General features: G+C 48.4%; 1 protein-coding gene and 1 long non-coding RNA gene across 7 annotated transcripts in view; one reads left to right on the forward strand and one right to left on the reverse strand.

Annotated features, from left to right (window-relative positions):
• Window positions 1–12,849, reverse strand: part of CNST (consortin, connexin sorting protein) — a 420,527-nt gene extending 407,678 nt beyond the window's left edge. For both annotated transcript variants that reach the window (XM_066596044.1, XM_066596043.1), the window contains exon 1: window positions 12,720–12,849. The gene's annotated coding sequence lies outside the window, so the exon portion shown is untranslated. The remainder of the gene's footprint in view (window positions 1–12,719) is intronic.
• Window positions 12,850–12,911: 62 nt separating this feature from the next.
• Window positions 12,912–19,573, forward strand: LOC136620942 (uncharacterized). 5 transcript variants are annotated; one of them, XR_010791198.1, is made up of 5 exons: window positions 12,912–13,230; window positions 16,090–16,248; window positions 16,345–16,520; window positions 16,762–16,935; window positions 19,287–19,573. It is a non-coding gene; the product is annotated as an uncharacterized lncRNA (long non-coding RNA). The 5 variants fall into 5 exon arrangements; XR_010791197.1 differs by lacking the exon at window positions 16,090–16,248 and adding an exon at window positions 15,956–16,039 and having other exon boundaries at window positions 12,913–13,230; XR_010791196.1 differs by having other exon boundaries at window positions 12,915–13,230; window positions 16,090–16,140.
• The last annotated feature ends 2,353 nt before the right edge of the window (window positions 19,574–21,926 follow it).

The following is a 21,926-nucleotide window of genomic DNA, read 5'->3' on the forward strand; positions in this document are numbered from 1 at the left end:
CACAGACAGAGAGAGAGACACAGACAGAGAGAGAGACACAGACAGAGAGAGAGACACAGACAGAGAGAGAGACACAGACAGAGAGAGAGACACAGACAGAGAGAGAGACACAGACAGAGAGAGAGACACAGACAGAGAGAGAGACACAGACAGAGAGAGAGACACAGACAGAGAGACACAGAGAGAGACACAGACAGAGAGACACAGAGAGAGACACAGACAGAGAGACACAGACAGAGAGACACAGAGAGACAGACACAGACAGAGAGACACAGAGACAGACACAGACAGAGAGACACAGAGACAGACACAGACAGAGAGACACAGAGACAGACACAGACAGAGAGACACAGAGACAGACACAGACAGAGAGACACAGAGACAGACACAGACAGAGAGACACAGAGACAGACACAGACAGAGAGACACAGAGACAGACACAGACAGAGAGACACAGAGACAGACACAGACAGAGAGACACAGAGACAGACACAGACAGAGAGACACAGAGACAGACACAGACAGAGAGACACAGAGACAGACACAGACAGAGAGACACAGAGACAGACACAGACAGAGAGACACAGAGACAGACACAGACAGAGAGACACAGAGACAGACACAGACAGAGAGACACAGAGACAGACACAGACAGAGAGACACAGAGACAGACACAGACAGAGAGACACAGAGACAGACACAGACAGAGAGACACAGAGACAGACACAGACAGAGAGACACAGAGACAGACACAGACAGAGAGACACAGAGACAGACACAGACAGAGAGACACAGAGACAGACACAGACAGAGAGACACAGAGACAGACACAGACAGAGAGACACAGAGACAGACACAGACAGAGAGACACAGAGACAGACACAGACAGAGAGACACAGAGACAGACACAGACAGAGACAGACACAGACAGAGACACAGAGACAGCAGACACAGAGACAGACACAGAGACACAGACACAGAGACAGAGACAGAGACAGAGACAGAGACAGAGACAGAGACAGAGACAGAGACAGACACAGAGACAGACACAGAGACAGACACAGAGACAGAGACAGAGACAGACACAGAGACAGACACAGAGACAGACACAGAGACAGACACAGAGACAGACACAGAGACAGACACAGAGACAGACACAGAGACAGACACAGAGACAGACACAGAGACAGACACAGAGACAGACACAGAGACAGACACAGAGACAGACACAGAGACAGACACAGAGACAGACACAGAGACAGACACAGAGACAGACACAGAGACAGACACAGAGACAGACACAGAGACAGACACAGAGACAGACACAGAGACAGAGACAGAGACAGAGACAGACACAGAGACAGACACAGAGACAGACACAGAGACAGACACAGAGACAGACACAGAGACAGACACAGAGACAGACACAGAGACAGACACAGAGACAGACACAGAGACAGACACAGAGACAGACACAGAGACAGACACAGAGACAGACACAGAGACAGACACAGAGACAGACACAGAGACAGACACAGAGACAGACACAGAGACAGACACAGAGACAGACACAGAGACAGACACAGAGACAGACACAGAGACAGACACAGAGACAGACACAGAGACAGACACAGAGACAGACACAGAGACAGACACAGAGACAGACACAGAGACAGACACAGAGACAGACACAGAGACAGACACAGAGACAGACACAGAGACAGACACAGAGACAGACAGAAAAAAAGAGAGAGAAAAAGAAATACATGAGTGTGCTTGTATGGAGCTGTGGGTACAGCCTCCTTGTCATAGATAAGATAACCAGCAGAGAGTAGTGTGTGACTCACTTTGTAAATCTTGTAGCTTGACTCTGCTTGTGTGATTTGAATAGAAACTTGTAATGAATCCAGTGAATTATACAGTCTTGAAAATAGGAAAGATAGGAATTTTAAGGTACATTCTTGCTATTTGTGTACGTCAGTTCTGTGATTGGTTGGATGTGTGTTCGTATTATGGGAAAATATTAGTGACCCTATTGGCTGCTGGGAATCTGTTGTTACAAACAGTTAAAGGTTGAATGTTGGTGGTAGGGATTCAATGCATTTGTATGCAAGATGAGGAGAGTTGTAGAACTTCTGTAACTTTTTCTTTGTACAATGCTGTTGCGGCCATTTGCAAGCATCTCTCTGCCTTCCCTGTCTACTTTTGTCCACCACTAAGATGGTTACCCAGCTCTCTCCTTCTGAGCTCTCCTGAGGGGTTCATTATTCATTTCAATTGATGTTTGTTTATCTTCACCTTCTCTGTGTTGTGCCTGTTTCGGGCATATCTTTATGTTCTCCTGTGCATCCTACTGTGTTATCTCTTGGTGTGAACGGTGTGCATCCTTCTGTGTTCTATGTGAACTATCAAATGCTTCTGTGGCTCTCCTGTAGGCTTTCTGAGCTGGCTTGGCCGCCAGTTCTGTCTAAATATGTGTCTTCCTGCATCTGTGTGTTGCCAGTTCCTTCTGGTCCTGAGTTTCACCCCTTCAGGGATAGTCAGACCCGAGCAGGGCTGCTCTTATGAGGGCGATCACTCCGCTTATAGGAAGGGATCTGTCATTCTCCCTGCAGCCAAGGGTCAGTTCCCCTTTCTCTGTTTCCCTGTCTACAGTCTTCAGCTTTGGTTGGTCCAGTAGATGCACAATTTCCTAAAATCCGTAAAAGCAGTAAACATTGTAGGTGGACTATATGGTTTTCAATATTTGTATGAGAGAGACAGACTTGACTGCATGGATGGATGAGAGTTAATGATCAGTGCTCAGGCTGTGATGAATGTAAAATGTGTGATGGAAATATTGACTGGGACTAAGAAAAAATCCCCCCCCCCCCCCAATGCATAAGACTTTAATAACCACCTCAGAGTAGGATGGCAATTTCAGCCACTTTTTTTTTCCTATTTCCATGTTGTTGTATATTTTAGTGGCAGTCTTCACTGAAACTGTAATTTTATTCATTCAGAATAAGCAGAGATAAACAGCGACTCCCAGCTGACATTCCATCACAGACTGGTTGGCAATGCCTCGAAGCATATTGCTCAACACGCCTTTACCCTGTTGCCCTCTTGTGTTACAAATGCAGCAGAAAAGAAAAAAAAAGTGCAGAGGGATCAGCCCTATTCTCATTTGCACAAGGAAAGACTACAAGCAATGGGATGAAACTGAAAGGGAGGAGACACAAATTAGATATGAGAAAAAAACTTTGACACCGAGGGTGATAAATGAGTGGAACAGGTTACCATGGGAGGTGGAAAGTTCTCCTTCAATGGAAGAGTATAAACAAAGGCTGGACAAATATCTGTCTGGGAAAATTTAGGGAATCCTGCATTAAGCAGGCTGGTTGAACCAGATGACCCTGGAGGACCCTTCCAACCCTACTATCATTTATAAGTTTGTCCGTTTCCCCATACCTCTTGGATCCACTTATAGTTTTTGCTCAAGAATTACATGGAAAAGCTGCAGTATTTTTCTGAAACCCCACTGCGATGTCCCCATAATTCATCTGTGGCTCCAGGACTTCCAGACCCCCAAAGCGGATTGCAGATTAAGGGTCTCTTACATAATTGAGCCATGTGAAAGTGCACATTAAGAGCGATGTCTGAGGCAACCTGCTGGAAGGACCAGTAGACCTGAATTGACTTCAATAGATGACTGTCACACTGCAAAAAGGATGCTTCATTTGCTCTATTGTTTATTATTTAATTATTACTATTATTATTATGAGGTGAGTTCCTCCTGTTTCCTGGACTAACAAAGCTGCCAGTTGACAAGTCACTTATTATATTTTCCTCAAAAATTCTGTTTATATCGTTGCCCATTTGTTATATGCGCTGTGAGCAACCAAATTACCAGTCAAAAAGTTTTCATGCAAACTACATTCACACAGTCGAGCGTCCAATATCGCACTTGCCAACATGCGTTTTTCAGGCTAACGCAAGGCGTTTTTCATACAAAAATGCCTTGCGTCTCTTCTGTGACACTGTGATCCTCAGGCGTGTGTTTAATGCCCGTCACAGGATCACAAGTGTTTCCCATTCACGTCAATGAGAAACATCAAATCACACGGTGTGTAGAATATGAAAATAGTTTTCTAAACTAGGCAATTCCTTTAACTTATGTACATTTTCATTGGCTTATACAATTGCTGTAATTGTGGTCTCTTTTACCCCTCTGCTTTGATAGTAACGGGCGACGGAGCAGCAGAGCTCTGAAACACTGGTGCTCCGCGACAGCTGCACTTGTGTACGGGTCGAGGAAGAGAAGAATCCAATTGGTGGAGGCAGCGGAGCAGCAGCACTTCCAGAAGGGGTGACATAAATTTTTGTTTATCTTCCCCATCAATCAGAAAGCATACACGCTCTCCGTAACATTTCCTAGAAAATAAGTTAAGTAATGAGCACTTGCTCTTCTCATTACTCCTCAGTCCTCTACATCATTTAACCCTGCAGATGTTGCAAGCATTATTGACTGCGTCCAAGAATCTCACATAAATATGAACCCCATTCTTTTTTCGCAGTTCAGGAAAAAATTGTGGCAAGACCAAACTTTTGTCATCTCTCGGATCATTGTTTTAAATGCGACAGTAAAAGACATTACACGCCGTGTTATGTGCACACGAGTGCGATGCAAGGTTTACCATTGAAAACCATAAGAAAAACATTTGCAGATTCTGTAATGTGCCTGAAAGCCACGCTGGAGGATCACTACTTCACAGAAGTGATGGGAGGTGTTTTTGTCAGAAAAACGCATCACAATTGTTCGCGGGCACAATATCGGGCACATTTTCTCAGCCAAATATTGTGTTTGCCCATGTGTAGGTAGCCTTACACAAGATTTTAAAAATTGAAAAAATAAAACAGAAGATTCAATTAAGAAAAAAAATTTAAAAAAATTAAAATTGCCAAAAAAGCCGTTCTCTCATCATCTCGCTTCCCCTAAAAGAATTTGAAAAAAAAAAAGTTGCCTCCCAAAAAAAAAAAAACGGACATATACAACTGTCGAATGAAAAGAAAAAAAAAAAGTCCTTGAATGTGGCGCCACGCAAGACAAAACGTCTTTTTACAAAAAGTGTTTATGTTACGCAAAAGTGGTAAAACAAACTTCTATAAATTTGGTGTTGTCATAATTGGAATGACTCGTAGAATCAAGTTAACATAATATTTATACAATGTTGTAAGCGCCATAAGTCAATTGCAAGGAACAGTGGTGGAATATTTTTTTTTCCCGTTGCCCCAGAGGAAAAATAAAAGATATTCAATACATTATATGTACCCGAAATGGTTTCCTATAAAACTAGAACTCGTTCTGCAAAATACAATGAGTCATACAGCTACCATGACAAAAAAAAAAAAATTTTAAGTTATGACTGCTGGAACACAAAAGGGGAAACAATTTACTTGCTGTTAAGGCTAAAAGGCCGCTCAATGGGAGCGGTATGCACGGTAAAAAGTGCATGTGTGAGAATGGCCTAAGGGGTTAAAAAGGCACTTAAGGCAACTGAGTTCTGTGTCAAATACATTTACATAAGACAAATTTAAAATCTGTAAATATAAAAAGGTGACTTTTTTGAGAGGGTTTTTCTAATTTTAACGCGACTCTTAGGGGCCTAAGCATACTGTATTTTTCGCTTTATAAGATGCACTTTTCTTCCTGCCAAAGCAGGGGGGAAAAGTCGCTGCGTCTTATAAAGCGAATTTAAGTGCCAAAATTCGTTGCATCAGCATTTGTTCATGCGGTTGCGCAAAAACCCCTCGATCGCACAAACAAATCGATCACTTATCAGTTTTCTTTTCTCCCCACTGTTGCCCATACATGCTGCTGATTGGTGAGGAGCACCGGAGGAAACTGCTGCGTCCCCACCTCCACCAATTGGCTTTTTACCTTCTCATGAAGAAGCTCCGCTGTTTTAGACCTCTGCTGCTCCATCTGCTCTGTCGCCCAGCACTGTCCCAGGGGGAGTTCAAAATATTTTTTCCCTACTTTCCTGCTCTAAAACAGGGGTGCATCTTATCATCGTATAAAGCAAAAAATATGATACTTATTACTCAATAGACTGTGGATGAATACTGTGAATGTATCATTAAATAGCTGAATGCAGTTAACCACATATCTAACTTAGCAGGTTGTTAGTATTACAGTGCATGCCTTCCATATTTGTGTCATTACAGACACTACTGTCCCCCAAACGATCCCTCATCTGTATGGCAAAAACGGATAGCAATACAAGACTTCTCCAGTTATCACCCAGAGAAACATTACTGAAATGTAGTGCAAGACAGGTGGTGCGCGATTTAGTGTAGTTACTGAATTTAACCACTCAACAGCTGACAAGACATTAGAGCAATCTGAGGCCCGCCGGATCTTATATGCTGAGCGTCACGTCTCCCATCAGTTTTGGGGCGTCGCAGATGCGTTTTCTGGCCCCATTGAAAAAAATGGGCGAGGCGTTTCGAGACAATGCCCAAAGATAACACATGCCATGAAATTGCTCATGTATATAACCCCATTAAAAAGAAAGGAGTTCATATTTCTGCTAGATTTGTGTGTCTCGCAACGCACAAATGTTGCGCATTTTCTTAGTCTTGTGAAGTCGGTCCAACATAAGTTTATGTTCCACTATTCCCAAAGTGTTTTTCCTTACAAGGAAGAAGGGGGATAAGTGAGGAAAACAAACTCTGCGGCTGGCCTGAAGCCTGCAAAACCATTAGCTATCACTGCCATGAAGATGGAGTCATACGTGGTGTAAAACCCTGAGCCTACAAATCTGCAATGAAGTCCAGATACCTTAAATGCAAATTGCGATGTAAGATTGTTGAGCATTACACCCATCACACTGAAAAAACCTGCCCCAAAATCTGCATATGAGACAGGCGATTTTTGGTGCAGATGTATTCCTGACAAGCTTTTACGACACATGTGAATCCACCCCAAAGAGGTTCTTTGCGTTACACCAGTGGTTCCAGAAAAATTTTCAGCCATTGAGCCCTTTTTGAAGCAAAAGTTTCTAATGGGGCCTCACAGGGTGTGGCTTCTCATGACATAGGATTGTTACCTCCATCTTTAGAAAAAGGACAGGGACGTTTAAATAAATAAACAAACAGGGAGGAACACTGGAGAACTGGATGGGCTATTGATATAAATTATATTTTAAATTAACATGCTGCGAAATTAAATCTAGTACCACATGTCAATATTTGTACAGGTTTTGTGCAAATTTTTTCCACAGCGTATGGATGAGATTTTGAAAATCTCATCCACCTTGCTGCTATAGCTACTGTAAATTCTGCAGCAAATCTGTCCCATGTAGTAATAGAGACTAGAGATGAGCGAGCGTACTCGTCCGAGCTTGATGCTCGTTCGAGTATTAGGGTGTTCGAGATGCTCGTTACTCGAGACGAGCACCACGCGGTGCTCGACTCCATTACATTTCCTTCCCTGAGAAATTTGCGCGCTTTTCTGGCCAAGAGAAACACAGGGAAGGCATTACAACTTCCTCCTGTGACATTCCAGCCCTATCCCACCCCCCTGCAGTGAGTGGCTGGGGAGATCAGGTGCCACCCGAGCATATAAACTGGGGCCGCCCGCGGCTCGCCACAGATGCACGCTGAGAGAGATCAGGGAAAGTGCTGTTGCTGCTGTAGCTGCTATAGGGAGAGTGTTACGTGTTATTTTAGTCTTCAAGAACTCCAACGGTCCTTCTTAGGGCCACATCTGACCGTGTGCAGTACTGTTGAGGCTGCTTTTAGCAGTTTTGCACAAATTTTTTTTTTTGGTATATCGGGCGTGCAGACCATAGCGTCCTCAGTCTGCAGTCATTTTACTGAGTATAGGGGCAGTACTGTTGAGGCAGGGACAGTGGTACAGGGAAAGAGATATACTGTCTATATAGGCAGTGGGCTTTTTCCAAAAAAATTGTAAAAAAAAATCTTTGGGCTGCCTGTGACCGTGTTCAGTTTACTGCGTGTCTGCTGGGGGTAGTAGTAGTCGCTAACTATTACCCAGCTAGGTGTTACTGCAGCCTTGCGCATAATTTTTTCTGGCTGCACTGTGCCTTCAATAACCACAGTAATCCTCCAACAGGGAAATCCATATACAGGCTATATCACAGGCAGTGGGCTTTTTCCCAAAAATTGTAAAAAAAATACTATATTTGGCCTGCCTGTGACCGTCTTCAGTTTACTGCGTGTGTGCTGGGGGTAGTAGTCGCTGATTAATACCCAGCCTTGCACATAATTGTTTCACGGCTCTGCTGTGTTTCCGTTACATGATCGCCATCATCCCGCCAGAGGGAAAGAGTATACATATATACGGTGCCTGTCTGGTTTTTCACCTCACCATTTTAAAAAATTGAAGCAAAATACTTAAGTCCTACCACTGGCCTTTGGCCACTTGACTGGTTCTGCCCTGTGAATTCCAGCAGCTCAGTCATACGCACCTAGGTCTGACTACAGGCTTGCGCATAATTGTTTCCTGGCTCTGCTGTGCGTTCCATAAGCGAAGTCAGCCTCCAACCACAGGCCAATAAGCGGCACATTTAATTACAGCGTTCAGTTTCTGCTCTACTCGTAAAACACCATGCTGAGGGGTAGGGGTAGGCCAGAGGACGTGGACGCGGGGGCCCTAGTCAGGGTGTGGGCACAGGCCGAGCTCCTGGTCCATGTATATCGCAGCTCACTGCTGCGGGATTAGGAGAGAGGCAAGTTTCTGGGGTCCCCAGATTCATCTCACAATTAATGGGTCCACGCGGTAGACCTTTATTAGAAACTGAGCAATGTGAGCAGGTCCTGTCGTGGATGGCAGAAAGTGCATCCAGCAATCTATCGACCACCCAGTCTTCTACGCCGTCCACAGCTGCAACTCTGAATAGTCTGGCTGCTACTCCTCCTTCCTCCCAGCCTCCTCACTCCATGAAAATGACACATTCTGAGGAGCAAGCAGACTCCCAGGAACTGTTCTCGGGCCCCTGCCGAGATTGGGCAGCAATGTTTCCTCTCCCACTGGAGGAGTTTGTTGTAACCGATGCCAAACCTTTGGAAAGTTCACTGGGGCCTGTCCCTAATGCTACCGCTGAAATGTTACTAATTCTGGGCTCTGCCTATACCGCTGCTAATGCTATGTCACTGGGGTGTGGAAACGGAGGCCATTTCCCACCAACGCGGTTACTGTTAAGGTGCGTATAACCACGGACACGTGGAGAGGACACGTAGTGCCTCAAAAACATCCCCCTCCTCCTCCAACAATGAAAACATTCTTGGCAAATACCTTTGCATTGGTCCGTCTGGTGGCATTCCAAGAATTTCACCTTTAACGACACAACAAGAGAGCCCCCCCACCATCCCCCCGCCACGGCCCACTTAATCATGGCCACATTCCGAAAACCAACTAAATAAAACCACGCTACTAGGTCCGCAGTCGCGACCACATTCCCACCAACGTGGTTACTGTTAAGGTACATATTACCAGCCTGACTGGGGCATGCACTATGGGCCGAAGTCCACCTGTATTGTATCTGACGTTAGCTCTGCTGAGCAGGGCACTGCAATGGGATACATTTATGTACCGCCGATGGGTTCCAGGGAGCCACCCATGCTGTGGGTCCACAGGGACTTCACATTACGGATTTGTACCTGCATGTGTCTATGTATTAAAATCCCCAGTCAGACTGGGGCATGCAGTGTGGGCCGAAGCCCACCTGCATTTAATCTGACGTTACCTCAGCTGTGCTGGGCACTGCGATGGGATTTGTTTATGTACCGCCGGTGGGTTCCAGGGAGCCACCCATGCTTTGGGTCCACACGGACTTGACATTAGGGAGTTGTACCTGCCTGTGTCTACTTATAAAAAAAACCCCAGTCTGACTGCGGCATGCAGTGTGGCCCGAAGCCCACCTGCGTTTAATCTGACGTTACCTCAGCCGTGCTGGGCAATGCAATGGGATTTATTTATGTAACGCCGGTGGCTTCCTGGGACCCACCCATGCTGTCGGTCCACACGGAGTTGTACCTGCCTGTGTCTACTTATAAAGAACCCCAGTCTGACTGGGGCATGCAGTGTGGGCCGAAGCCCACCTGTATTTAATCTGAGGTTAGCTCTACTATCCGGAGCACTGCATTGGGACAAACTGCAGGAGCAATACAGCGCTAATGAAACGTGCACAGCTACGCTAGCATTGGAGTCCGCTCCAGGCACCCGATTGCTGAGGGTTTGTGCAGAGGCCTATGTCCTGGGTGCAGTGAAAGTCCGCTTCCAGCCTAGGATTGCTGAATCTGGGGGCCGAGGCCTATGGCTTGGGCGCGGTGCAAGTCTGCCATGTTTGGCCGCTCAGATCAATTTTTTGTTCATGTCTTGGGTTTCCTAGGACCCACCTATGCTGTTGGTGCAAACTTAGTTCCCATTGCGGTGTTTGACCTGTCTGGCACAAAGGCACTGACTGACTTGGGTAGGGGGCAGAGCGCTGACGGCTTTCCCCTTGCAGTGTGGATTGAGCTATGCGACACTGTGGCTTAATAGTGGGACCTGGGAACTTGAGATGCAGCCCAACATGTAGCCCCTCGCCTGCCCTATCCGTTTCTGTGTCGTTCCCATCACTTTCTTGAATTTCCCAGATTTTCACAAATGAAAACCTTAGCAAGCATCGGCAATATACAAAAATGCTCGAGTCGCCCATTGACTTCAATGGGGTTCGTTACGCGAAACGAACCCTCGAGCATCGCGGGAAGTTCGACTCGAGTAACGCGCACCCGAGCATTTTGGTGCTTGCTCATCTCTAATAGAGACCCCCTATATTGTCGGCCCCAATAGCGATTGGGATGACAATGTGGAGGGGCCCTATCACTACTGGGGCCAGCAATGAGGGGCCCCAATTGTGATAGGGTACCCCATTGCGGCAGGACCTTCCATGACCCCAGACGTGGTTTCAGTCCCGTTCACATCAAGAGAACAGGCAGCTCTAAAATGAACAGGGGTACCACACACCGGTCACAACCAACACATTACAGAAGGGCTGATAGACACTTTTGTGGAAAGAGATTCAGCAGAAGTGAAATCTCTGTGAACTTTAATATGCAGGTGGGGATCAGTGACCAACAGCTTTCCCAGGCCGAGTAGGGCTATACAGATAATTGTCAGTCACTGAGGAACTATGGTCCTCATTTATGAATGCATTCGACAGATTTGTGTCTAAAACTGCATCAGAATTAAGGCGCACAGACGTTTGCAGAAATTTACAAGCAGCTTGCACTAAAAAAAAATGAAAAGATCCCACAAGAATGGATTCTTCTGACACATCTACAAGGATAAAAAAAACTGGCGCTAATAAAACCTAATGAAAGTTGGTGTATATGAAAAGGCATTTGCCACATTATTTGGCGGAAAACAAATTACATTACTAGATTTTTTTATTATAATCATTGACTGTTAATCAACCATTTTATATTAATAGATTATGCAAAATAATATTTTCGCAAATGCAAACGTATGCAATTTTGGTTCATATAGTACTGTGAGGTAGAAAAAGGCGCCTTCTGTGCTGCAAAATAAACTACATGATAGGGCTTTTTTTTCATGATTTTGCCCTTTATTTATGTGTTAAAAATCAGTAATTAAACTGCTGTCTAATTATTATATTATGTATCTTTTATTAATCTTCTGGTTCACTCATACCCGCACTACACAGACCGCGGGGGGCGGGCGGGCCGGCGCGCACATGCACACACACACAGTGCCGACCGTAGCGCTCTCTCACACCCCCCAATGTGCTGACAGCAGCTCACACGCACCCGTACTGACAGCAGCTCACACATCCAGTGTGGCGCCCACAGCTCCACGCGCACACACACAATGCGCCGCTCGCACGCACACAATGCGCCGCTCGCACGCACACAATGCGCCGCTCGCACGCACACAATGCGCCGCTCGCACGCACACAATGCGCCGCTCGCACGCACACAATGCGCCGCTCGCACGCACACAATGCGCCGCTTGCCCTCACACAATGCGCCGCTCGCACAGTGCGCCGCTCGCACGCACAGTGCGCCGCACGCACAGTGCGCCGCTCGCACAGTGCGCCGCTCGCACGCTGCGCCGCACGCACGCTGCGCCGCACGCACGCTGCGCCGCACGCACGCTGCGCCGCTCGCACGCTCGCTGCGCCGCTCGCACGCACGCTGCGCCGCTCGCACGCACGCTGCGCCGCTCGCTGCGCCGCACGCACGCACGCTGCGCCGCACGCTCGCTGCACCGACACTATAAACGGTCATTGATTTACCGGTATGTGTAACAAGGAGGCCAAACGCTGCACCACAGTTAAACCCCGCTGCAAATAGCAGGTCGCGCTCTCACATGCCGACGTGACAGCTTTGGCTTGCCATCTCTCTGCTCCGTTTTTGGAGAGAAACTGAGAATAGATCGTTTTTTCCCCAATAGCTTTCAAGGAGGTTTAAAATAAAACCCAGAAGTAAACAGAAGCCTTCTATTCACTTCCATCCCGTCACGTTTCCGGGTTTTTTTTTCTGCAGCCCTCTCAGGTGTGATTTTAGCCCAATACGGCTAAACCGCGTCTGGACTGAAACATCCTGGTTCCTAAGGGCTAAAAACGGATATACAGACAACAAATGTAGAGTCCCGTCAGCACGGAGGAGGCCGGGCTGCTCTCCGGGAACCATCCTCCCTTATAACCTACCACACGGGAGCCGTCACGCGCCGCTCATCTCCGAGCTCCACCGACCCGCTGCCTCTCTGTTCGTCAAGCTTAAACTAGCGACCGCGAGAACATAGCAGGAGACACAGGATCATCATGTGACGCGCTTACGTCACCCAAGCGAGGAGAGCAGATTCAGCTACGTATAACCCCTGCACTGCATGCTGGGCAGCGTCAGGTGGAACGCAGCGTACTCTGCGCTGCGATACATGGTGTGTAGCCGCCGCGCATATTACCCCATTCAGCCGGATTTCTCCGGCGCGGCCGATGCAGCCAATCAGCTGGCTGGAATCGGCACAACGTGACTAAGCGGCGTGCCCGCGCATTGCCATGCACGATGAACTGTGCCCGCGCGTCACGTGAGCTGTGACGTCACCGAGCCTTGAATTTGCCCGCGGATTCTGACCACTCTTCATCTACAGAGGAAGCTGATGGTTGGACACCTTTCTCCCAATTTACAAGATGGGAGAGTAAGATTTGTGCGCTACGTGTGGTGAGTACCCACCTGAGATTTGTGCGCTACGTGTGGAGACGCGGCCACCTGAGATTTGTGCGCTGTACGCTACGTGTGGAGACGCGGCCACCTGAGATTAGTGCGCTATGTGTGGAAACGCGGCCACCTGAGATTAGTGCGCTGTGCGCTACGTGTGGAGACGCGGTCACCTGAGATTTGCACGCTGTGCGCTACGTGTGGAAACGTGGTCACCTGAGATTTGCGCGCTGTGTGCTACGTGTGTAGACGCGGTCACCTGAGATTTGTACACCGTGCGCTACATGTGTAGACGCGGTCACCTGAGATCTGTACGCCGTGCGCTACGTGTGTAGACACGGTCACCTGAGATCTGTACGCCGTGCGCTACGTGTGTAGACGCGGTCACCTGAGATTTGTGCGCCGTGCGCTACGTGTGTAGACGCGATCGCCTGAGATTTGTGCGCCGTGCGCTACGTGTGTAGACGCGATCGCCTGAGATTTGTGCGCCGTGCGCTACGTGTGTAGACGCGATCGCCTGAGATCCGTGCGCTACGTGTGTAGACGCGATCGCCTGAGATTTGTGCGCCGTGCGCTACGTGTGTAGACGCGATCGCCTGAGATTTGTGCGCCGTGCGCTACGTGTGTAGACGCGATCGCCTGAGATTTGTGCGCCGTGCGCTACGTGTGTAGACGCGATCGCCTGAGATTTGTGCGCCGTGCGCTACGTGTGTAGACGCGGTCGCCTGAGATTTGTGCGCTACGTGTGGAGACGCGGTCGCCTGAGATTTGTGCGCTACGTGTGGAGACGCGGTCGCCTGAGATTTGTGCGCTACGTGTGGAGACGCGGTCGCCTGAGATTTGTGCGCCGTGCGCTACGTGTGGAGACGCGGTCGCCTGAGATTTGTGCGCTACGTGTGTAGACGCGGTCGCCTGAGATTTGTGCGCCGTGCGCTACGTGTGTAGACGCGGTCGCCTGAGATTTGTGCGCCGTGCGCTACGTGTGGAGACGCGGTCGCCTGAGATTTGTGCGCCGTGCGCTACGTGTGGAGACGCGGTCCCTGAGATTTGTGCGCCGTGCGCTACGTGTGAAGACGCGGTCACCTGAGATTTGTGCGCTACGTGTGGAGACGCGGTCACCTGAGATTTGTGCGCCGTGCGCTACGTGTGGAGACGCGGTCACCTGAGATTAGTGCGCTGTGCGCTACATGTGGATAGTACCCACCTGAGATTTGTGCGCTACGTGTGGAGACGCGGTCACCTGAGATTAGTGCGCTACGTGTGGAGACGCGGTCACCTGAGATTAGTGCGCTACGTGTGGAGACGCGGTCACCTGAGATTAGTGCGCTACGTGTGGAGACGCGGTCACCTGAGATTAGTGCGCTACGTGTGTAGACGCGGTTACCTGAGATTAGTGCGCTACGTGTGTAGACGCGCTCACCTGAGATTAGTGCGCTGTGCGCTACGTGTGTAGACGCGGTCACCTGAGATTAGTGCGCTACGTGTGAAGACGCGGTTACCTGAGATTAGTGCACTGTGCGCTACGTGTGGAGACGCGGTCACCTGAGATTTGTGCGCCGTGCGCTACGTGTGTAGACGCGGTCACCTGAGATTTGTGCGCCGTGCGCTACGTGTGTAGACGCGGTCACCTGAGATTTGTGTGCCACGTGTGGAGACGCGGTCACCTGAGATTTGTGCGCTACGTGTGGAGACGCGGTCACCTGAGATTAGTGCGCTGTGCGCTACATGTGGATAGTACCCACCTGAGATTAGTGCGCTACGTGTGGAGACGCGGTCACCTGAGATTAGTGCGCTACGTGTGTAGACGCGGTCACCTGAGATTAGTGCGCTACGTGTGTAGACGCGGTCACCTGAGATTAGTGCGCTACGTGTGGAGACGCAGTTACCTGAGATTAGTGCGCTGTGCGCTACGTGTGGAGACGCGGTCACCTGAGATTAGTGCGCTGTGCGCTACGTGTGTAGACGCGGTTACCTGAGATTAGTGCGCTATGTGTGGAGACGCGGTCACCTGAGATTTGCGCGCTGTGCGCTACGTGTGGAGACGCGGTCACCTGAGATTTGTGCACTACGTGTGTAGACGCGGTCACCTGAGATTTGTGCACTACGTGTGGAGACGCGGTCACCTGAGATTTGTGCGCTACGTGTGTAGACGCGGTCACCTGAGATTTGTGCGCTACATGTGGAGACACGGCCACCTGAGATTAGTGCACTGTGCGCTACGTGTGGAGACGCGGTCACCTGAGATTAGTGCGCTGTGCGCTACGTGTGTAGACGCCGTTACCTGAGATTAGTGCGCTATGTGTGGAGACGCGGCCACCTGAGATTTGCGCGCTGTGCGCTACGTGTGGAGACGCGGTCACCTGAGATTTGTGCGCTACGTGTGTAGACGCGGTCACCTGAGATATGTGCGCTACGTGTGGAGATGCGGTCACCTGAGATTAGTGCGCTGTGCGCTACGTGTGGAGACACGGCCACCGCAGATTAGTGCGCTACGTGTGGTGACGCGGTCACCTGAGATTAGTGCGCTGTGCGCTACGTGTGAAGACGTGGTCACCTTAGATTAGTGCGCTGTGCGCTACGTGTGTAGACGCGGTCACCTGAGATTTGCGCGCTGTGCGCTACGTGTGGAGACGCGGTCACCTGAGATTTGTGCGCTGGGCGCTACGTGTGGAGAATACGCGACCTGAGATTTGCGCAACGCCATCTGACGCGACCTGACTCTTTGCAGATTTGTGCGCTACGTGTGGAGACGCCACCCGAGATTTGTGCGCTACGTGTGGAGACGCCACCCGAGATTTGTGCGCTACGTGTGGTGAGTACGTCACCTGAGATTTGTGTGACGCCACCCGACTTTTTTTGCAGATTTGTGCACTACGTGTGGAGACGCCACCCGAGATTTGTGCGCTACGTGTGGTGAGTACGTCACCCGAGATTTGTGCGCTACGTGTGGTGAGTACGTCACCCGAGATTTGTGCGCTACGTGTGGTGAGTACGTCACCCGAGATTTGTGCGCTACGTGTGGTGAGTACGTCACCTGAGATTTGTGCGCTACGTGTGGTGAGTACGTCATCTGAGATTTGCGCGACGCCACCTGACGCAACCTGACTTTTTTTGCAGATTTGTGCGCTACGTGTGGAGACGCGCCACCCGAGATTTGTGCGCTACGTGTGGAGACGTCACCCGAGATTTGTGCGCCTTATTGCAAAATTACGTGTGGAGAGGATCCTGACGTTTGGACACGTTTCGAGAAGAATTTCGCTTCGCTCGGACACCATCTGACATCACTTAGCGAGGTAAGGTGCTGCATCTGCCAAAATTTTCATCGCGTGCATCTGCTCATATGCGCATATTTGCAGGTTTTCGCTTGCATCTGCTGATATGTGCATATTTGGCGCATATTTGCAGGTTTTCGCTTGCATCTGCTCATATGTGCATATTTGGCGCATATTTGCAGGTTTTCTCCTGCATCACTTGATATGTGCATATTTGCAGGTTTTTGCTTGCATGTGGTGATATGCTCTCCGTTTTCCACAGGACGACTCGTGTGGAGAGGAACCTGACATTTGGCTGCGTTTTGTGCAACGTATGGTACCGGAGATTGGCGTTTTGGGTGCTGATCTCACATTTGCCCACCGCCTTTTGGAGAGGACGACTCTTCTGGAGAGGAATTTCGCTTCGCTAGGACACCACCTGACGTCACTCGGCGAGGTAAGCTGCTGCATCTGCCAAATTTTTCATTGCTTGCATCTGCTCATACGTGCATGCATGTATGTATGTATACGTGCATGCATGTATGTATACGTGCATGCATGTATGTATACGTGCATGCATGTATGTATACGTGCATGCATGTATGTATGTGTGCATGTATGCATGTATGTATGTATACGTGCATGCATGTATGTATGTATACGTGCATGCATGTATGTATACGTGCATGCATGTATGTATGTATGTATACGTGCATGTACGTATGTATGCCCACATGCATGCATGCACGCACGCATGCACTCACGTATGTATGCATGCATGCACGCCCGCACGTATGCATACACGCACGCACGTATGCATACACGCACGTATGTATGTATGCACGTATGTATGTATGTATGCACGTACGTATGTATGCATGCACGCACGCACGTATGTATGCATGCACGCACGTATGCATGCACGCACGCACGTATGCATGCACGCACGTATGCATGCACGCACGTACGCACGTATGTATGCACGCACGCACGTATGTATGTATGCACGCACGTATGTATGCACGCACGCACGTATGCACGCACGTATGCATGCATGCACGCACGTATGTATGCATGCATGCACGCACGTATGTATGCATGCACGCACGCACGTATGCATACACGCACGTATGTATGCACGCTCGTACGTATGTATGCACGCACGCACGTATGTATGCATGCACGTATGTATGCATGCACGTATGTATGCATGCACGTATGCACATACGCACGCATGTATGCATACACGCACGTATGTATGTATGCACGCACGTATGTATGTATGCACGCACGTATGTATGCATGCACGCACGTATGCATGCACGTATGTATGCATACACGCACGTATGTATGCACGCACGCACGTATGTACGCACGTATGCACGCATGCACGTATGTATGCACGTATGCACGCACGTATGTATGCACGCACGTATGTATGCATGCACGTATGTACGCACGTATGTATGTATGCACGCACGTATGTATGCATGTATGCACGCACGTATGTATGCACGCACGTATGTATGCACGCACGTATGTATGTATGTATGCACGCACGTATGCATGCACGCACGTATGTATGCATACACGCATGTATGTATGCATACACGCACGTATGTATGTATGTATGCACGCACGCACGTATGCACGCACGTATGTATGCATGCACGCACGTATGTATGCATGCATGCACGCACGTATGTATGCATGCATGCACGTATGTATGCATACACGCACGCACGTATGCATACACGCATGTATGTATGCACGCTCGTACGTATGTATGCACGCACGCACGCACGTACGTATGTATGCATGCACGTATGTATGCATGCACGTATGCACGCACGCACGTACGCACGCATGTATGCATACACGCACGTATGTATGTATGTATGCACGCACGTATGTATGTATGTATGCACGCACGCACGTATGCATGCACGTATGTATGCATACACGCACGTATGTATGCACGCACGTATGTATGCACGTATGCACGCATGCACGTATGTATGCACGCACGTATGTATGCACGCACGTATGTATGCACGCACGTATGTATGCACGTATGTATGCACGCACGTATGTACGCACGCACGTATGCACGCATGCACGTATGTATGCACGTATGTATGTATGCACGTATGTATGCATGCATGTATGTATGCACGCACACACGTATGTATGCACGCACGTATGTATGCATGCATGCACGCACGTATGTATGCATACACGCATGCACGTATGTATGCACGCACGCACGTATGCACGCACGCACGTATGTATGCACGCACGTATGTATGCACGTATGCACGCACGTATGTATGCACGCACGTATGTATGCACGCACATATGTATGTATGTATGCACGCACGTATGTATTCATGCACGCACGTATGTATGCACGTATGTATGCACGCACGTATGTATGCACGCACGTATGTATGCACGCACGTATGTATGCATGCACGCACGCACGTATGTATGCATACACGCACGTATGTATGTATGTATACACGCACGTATGTATGCATGCACGCACGTATGTATGTATGTATGCACGCATGTATGTATGTATGCACGCATGTATGTATGCATGCACGCACGCATGCACGTATGTATACATACATGCACGCACGTATGTATACATACATGCACGCATGTATGTATGTATGTATGTATAATTCTTCTGACCTGGTTGAGGGAGTAGTGGTCATTGTAAGTGGGTTGAGCGGATCTAGGAATCAGTAATACTGGTGGGATGTGACTGTTAACCTGCTGATTTCTCGTCATTTCCTGCAGATCTGACGTCCTTGAGAACAGGAAGGCTGGCAGACAGTGAAGAGACCCTCGACGTTCAGCAATCTTGAAACCCTTCTTTTTATGAACTGTTTTTTCCCAGTGACTCCCTTTTTTTTAATACGCTTTTTTTTTAAAAAGAATTATGACGGAGGATCCTGAAAAACTGCGCAATATTTTACTGCGATGCAGTAAACAGAAAAGACCCATAAACACAGCAGCCTTTTGTCTATATCACGGAATGAACCTTGGTGTAACATCCACACTAGCAATAAATTATAAAATCTGAATTGGGTGGAGTCTGTCTGGTTTTCACTATACGTTGCAGTTGGTGGTGTGCCCTGTCCTGCTCCTGATGCAGTTGGCGGTGTGCTCTGTCCTGCTCCTGATGCAGTTGGCGGTGTCTGTTATGTGGCATGTGTATGACTCCTGTTCTGTTATGTGGCTCCTCGGATCTGCTAGGGCCCAGTTCTTAAGATCGCTGGGCCGCCCTCTTACTGGGCTGATGTCCCCGCTTAGGTAGGGTCACTGTTATCCTCCCTGTAGCACAGGCTTGGTTGCCTGGATTCTGTGTGACTCTCCTGTGTTCCCTGTGTGTGTGTATACTACTAGACTACCACTCCTTTAGTCACGATCGTGTGGGCCCTCTGGTTTATCTGCTCACACAATTGTAAGAGTCTGTTCAGAAAGCCACTGACTACTCCTTTCTTTTTGGGGCCAGTTGTGCATACAGACATAACATTAGGGCCACAAAGTGTATACTTGTGAACACGAGACAAAACAGGGGTATCCATTTCGGAGGTTCAATCCTCCTTTTGATGCGCAATATAGAAAAAAAAAGGTCTTGAAAAGGACATGTTTTCTAAAAATTAAATATTATTTGGTCTCCTAAATTGCATTAATTCCTAAAAATAAATGTGGGGTCAAAATACTCCTGACCCTCTCAGCGAATACATTAAGGGGTGCAGTTTTTAAAATGTGGTAATTTGTAAGGGTATCTATCATTATGACTAAGGATGAGCGAGTATACTCGCTAAGGCACTACTCGTTCGAGTAATGTGCCTTAGACGAGTATCTCCCTGCTCGTCCATAAAGATTCGGGGGCCGCCGCGGGGGAGAGCGGGGAGGAACGGAGGGGAGATCTCTCTCTCCCCTGCGACTCACCTGTCAGCCGCAGCGGTCCCCGAATCTTTATGGACGAGCAGGGAGATACTCGTCTAAGGCACATTACTCGAACGAGTAGTGCCTTAGCGAGTATACTCGCTCATCCTTAATTATGACACCTAGCAGCCTTTGCAAACTTGGATTGGTGTAGGAAAACTAAGTGTTCCTCAAAATTCTGAAAAGTAATGTTAAATTTGTACGTCTCCTAAATGGAAAAAATAAATTTACAAAAGTTTTAAACCGTGCATCCAGAATAAAGTGAACAGATGGAAATATATATGTTAGCAAAGATTTGTACAGTATGTTTGCACTTATTTTATATATGACATTTGACAATGTGAAAAAATAAATTCAAAATTGTGCAAAGTAGCAATTTTAATAAATATACACAACTTTTAACAGTCCTTTTTTACTTCTCAACAGAAGTACAACAAGGGGAAGAAAAAAATGTCAGTCACTTGGATATGCAAAACCTTTACGGACTTATGATATGTCAAGTGACACATGTAAAGTTCCAAATTTTCGGTCTGTCACTAAGGCGCAAACAGGCTTGTTCTCTAAGGGGATAAATAGCTTAGTGTATAAACTTTGAACCGACTAACGAGGGACAGTGAGCAGCATCACATGCAACCTGACAATCTTCATCCATCAGATCCTGATGATGTATTTCCATAGCAGGTGATGGGCCATTTCCAGCTTTTAAGCGTCCTCCTGAGCTAACATCTGGGAACTTCTGGCTTTCTGGTGATTCAACTCTGTGGTTGCGAGCACCGGAAACTGTTACCACAGTGCAGTATTCTGACCAAAACGTATCAGCTGACCTATAAGGGCTCATGTCCACGGGGAAAATAGGATTTAATATCCGCAGCGGATCTCCCGCGCGCGGATCCGCACCCCATAGGGATGCATTGACCACCCGCGGGTAGATAAATACCCGCGGATCGTCAATAAAAGGGATTTTAAAAAAAATGGAGCATGGAAAAATCTGGACCATGCTCCATTTTCATGCGGGTCTCCCGCGGGGACGGTTCCCGCGGGCTTCTATTGAAGCCTATGGAAGCCGTCCGGATCCGCGGGAGACCTAAAATAGGAATTTAAAGTATTTACCTATCCGGCGCGGGCGGGGAATGTCAGCTGTTCCTCACGGCCGCATCTTCCTTGCTCCGGCTCGGCGGATGTGCCCGGCGCATGCGCGCGGCACGTCGATGACGTGCCGCCGGCGTCAGGAATTCATCCGCCGGCCGAAAATGAAGATCCGGCCGTGAGGAACAGCTGACATTCCCCGCCCGCGCCGGATAGGTAAATACTTTAAATTCCTATTTTCGGCGCTCATGTCCGTGGGGCAGGAGGGACCCGCTGCAGATTCTCCATGGAGAATCTGCAGCGGATCTGATTTTCCCCGTGGACATGAGGCCTAAGGAGGAAGAAAAAAAAAATTAACCCTGCCTGCAATTGGCTTAATTCCGTGGGTTTTCATAG

This window comes from Eleutherodactylus coqui, chromosome 3 (genome assembly GCF_035609145.1).
Source record: "Eleutherodactylus coqui strain aEleCoq1 chromosome 3, aEleCoq1.hap1, whole genome shotgun sequence".
In the NCBI taxonomy this organism is placed as follows: Eukaryota; Metazoa; Chordata; class Amphibia; order Anura; family Eleutherodactylidae; genus Eleutherodactylus; species Eleutherodactylus coqui.